This window comes from Carlito syrichta, unplaced genomic scaffold (genome assembly GCF_000164805.1).
Source record: "Carlito syrichta isolate Samal-C Ts95f unplaced genomic scaffold, Tarsius_syrichta-2.0.1 Scaffold316060, whole genome shotgun sequence".
In the NCBI taxonomy this organism is placed as follows: Eukaryota; Metazoa; Chordata; class Mammalia; order Primates; family Tarsiidae; genus Carlito; species Carlito syrichta.
The window spans coordinates 1,079,774-1,083,255 of record NW_007260156.1 but is presented as its reverse complement, the minus strand read 5'-3'; positions in this window follow the sequence as shown (position 1 = coordinate 1,083,255).

Here is a 3,482-nt window from a genome sequence, read left to right as displayed (position 1 = left end):
TGTCTGTCTCTCTCCTCCTCCCCTCTGTGTCTCTGTCTCTCTCTCCTCCCCTCTGTCTCTCCCTCCCTCCCACCCACTCCTCTCGGCGCTCCTATCCATCGGGGTGCGGTATTTCTGCCTGTCCGCCGCCCATTCTGTAACTCCAGCCTGTCCCTGCATCTTCCCCTCTTCCTCCGCCCCGTTCTCCTCTCCACACTCCCTCCAGCAGGCCATCTGCCAGCCAGTTCATCTCTTTCTCCCTTCCTCTCTCTTGTCGAATCCAAGGTCCCTTGTGTCTGTCCCTCTCTGTGTCCCTGACCCCTCGTGCGTCTCTCTGGATATTAATATCTCTCTGAGCTCCTGGGTCCACAGGGGCTCGTTCTACTTCCCCACACACCCAAGCAGGCACACAGGCGAGCGCACACACGCGCAGGGAGACACACACACACACCCCATAATCCCTCCCAGTGGCTGGGTCATTGTGTCTCACCATAAGGGGCCCTTTCTTTCTCCTCCTCCCCCTCCCCCCAGCCCCCTGCCGGGAGAGATTAAGGTTGTGGGGTGGCTGTGGGGGGGGAATCAAGGCTGGTCTCATTAGCTTGAAGAGCCAGGGGTGACAGCAAGAGAGGGAGGGACTGTCTGACCCCTTGAGATCAGCTTGCAGGCTTTTAGCACAGACCTGGGACAGCCCGGAGCTGGGAAGGAAGGTTGGCTATGTGGAGACAGGGAGGAGGAAAAAGGTCCTTGCAGGAGGGAGGAGGCGTCAGCAACTCCAATCCACCTTACTGGGATTTTGTGTGTGTGTTTGAGTTGGAGTCTCACTCAGTCTCCCAGACTGGAGTGCAGTGGCCGCTCCCGGCCACCGCAGCCTCGACCTGCTGGGCTCTGGCGATACTTCCGCCTCAGCCTTCCGAGTAGCTGGAACTACAGGCGTGCGCTACCATGCCCGACTGATTTTTTGATTTATTGTAGAGATGAGGTCTCGCCAAGTTGCCCAGGCAGGTCTCAAACCTGCGGGCTCAGGCAATCCACTCACCTCAGCCTCCCAAAGCGCGGGATTACAGGCTGAGCCCCCCCAAGCCCAGCTCTTGTTGGGAATTTTTTTTTTTTTTTTTGAGTTGGAGTCTCACTCTGTCACCCAGGCTGGAGTGCAGTGGCCGCTCCCAGCCACCGCAGCCTCGACCTGCTGGGCTCCGGTGATCCTTCCGCCTCAGCCTTCCAAGTAGCCGGAATTACAGGCATGCGCTACCACGCCTGGCTGATTTTTTTATTTATTGTAGAGATGCGGTCTCGTCAAGTTGCCCAGGCGGGTCTCGAACCGGCGGGCTCAGGCAATCCACTCACCTCAGCCTCCCAAAGGCGCAGGATTACAGGCTGAGCCACCGAGACCTGCTCTTGTTGGGAATTTGACACTGGTTGGCTCTGGGCCCCAGGGGTCGCCCCAGGGATGGGAGCTTGTGAATGGGTGGGTTTCCGGTGATCATGTCCATGGTCCTGGATCAATTACACTGATTTCTAATCCAAGCCCATCTCTTTATTTATGTATTTACTTTAAAAAAAAAAATAGAGACAAGGTCTCACTATGTTGCCCAGGCTGGTCTTCAACTCCTGGGCTCAAGCTATCCACCTGCCTCGGCCTCCCAAAGTGCTGGGATGACAGGCGTGAGCCACCATACCCATCCAGGCCTTTCTTTTTATGAGCTGGGTCTCCTGGGGAAAATTGTTTTTTTTCCTCACCTACACTAAGAGACTTTAGCAGAAATATGGGTGCTCAGCCTTGCTCCCATCCCCTTTTTCCTCACCTCCCCCCAGGTCCAATCCATCCATGGGTCCTGTGACCTCTTCCTTCAGATAATTGTCCTATGGAGAAATATAAAGCACTCCTGGGAGAAATTAAAGAAGAACCAAGTCAGTAGTGAAGTATACCCTGTTCATGGATTGGAAAATTCAATGTTAAGATGTCACTTCTTCTCAAACAAACTTTTTAGATTCATTGTAATCCCAGTCACAGCAGGGTCTTTTTGTAGAAATTGACAAACCAATTCTGAAGTTCATATGGAAATAGAAAGGATCTGGAATAATCAAAATAGTATTTGGGGGGAAAAAACTAAGATGGAGAACATAAGCTCCTTGACTTGGAGGCTTATTGTAATGCCCATGGTTGCAGCAGGAAGGAGTGAGGTTAGACCGTGGGGGAAGCCCCAGGTTGTGTGGAATTTTGGAGGATCCTTGGGTCACTGCAGGCCCTACTGCAAGACTGGGGGCTCCTCACCCTGGCACCCCCTTAGCTCCAAGCACATTCACACTATTTGATCTTCTGCAAAACTCCTACAGACATCTTTTTTTTTAATTTTTTTCTTCTCCTTTATTTATTTATTTTTTAGTTAGGCTCTCACTCTGTCACTCAGGCTGGAGTGCAGTGGCACGATCATGGCTCACCACAGCCTCAAACTCCTAGGTTGAGGTGATCCTCCCCCCTTCACCTTCCAAAGCGCTGGGATTACAGGCATGAGCCGCCATGCCTGGCTACTTTTAAAATTTTGTGTAGAGATGAGATCTCACTATGCTGCCCAGCCTGGTCTCAAACTCCTCGGCTCAAGTGATCCTTCCACCTTGGCCTCCCAAAGTGCTGGGATAGCAGGCATAAGCCACTGTGCCTGGCCTTCTACAATTCTCTTCTTGTCACGTGTTTCTCACCTGCCCCTATCAGCAAGGATGGGACCTAGTCTGTGTGGTTCTCAGCCATATTTCCAGTTCTGGATACACAGTAAATGATCAATAATGGAATTATTGAGTGGATAAATGAATGGCACGGGGCAGAAACAGGTGGAGTGACTGTCATAGGGGAGAAGGGGGAAGTGGCTTTCCCAGAAGGACCAGAGCTGTGACAGCAGCAGAGTGAGGTTAGTGTGGGGCTGCCCTGTGCTTGAGATGCTGGCGACTTCAGGGTCACATCACTGCCGAGTTGACTCGTTCAGGCTTTCACTGTGTCAGGGGTCCCAGTATCTGCCACAGTCCCGCCCTGTGGTGGGCACGTCCACCAGGATCCTTGTACCTGGATGGAAGAAGCTGCAGAGAGAGGCAGCAGAGAGAGGCTGAGGGGGAGAGGAGGGCGGGCCCTGAACACAGCTGGCTGTGGGGTCTCACCAGGGCTGAGGTGGGACTGCAGGAGTCAGGCCTAAACCCTGCCCTTCTCTCACCACATGGCCTTGAGCACATCACGGGGCCCCCCTGGGCCTCAGCGTCCTCCTCTGCAAAGTGGGAACGAGGACAAGCTGCCACGATGGTCCAGGCAGATGAGCCCTGGGAAACCTGCGTCCCTCGCTCCATCCTTTTGAAACATCGCTGCCTCGTAATTCAATGAGGTTGCAGAAGACTCAAACTGGCATTTCGAAAATGAGGGTGTGGGGGCACAATGGCTCACTTCTGTAATCTCAGCACTGTGGGAAGCTGACATGGGAGGATCATTTGAGCCCAGGAGTTCGAGACCAGCCTGGGCAATA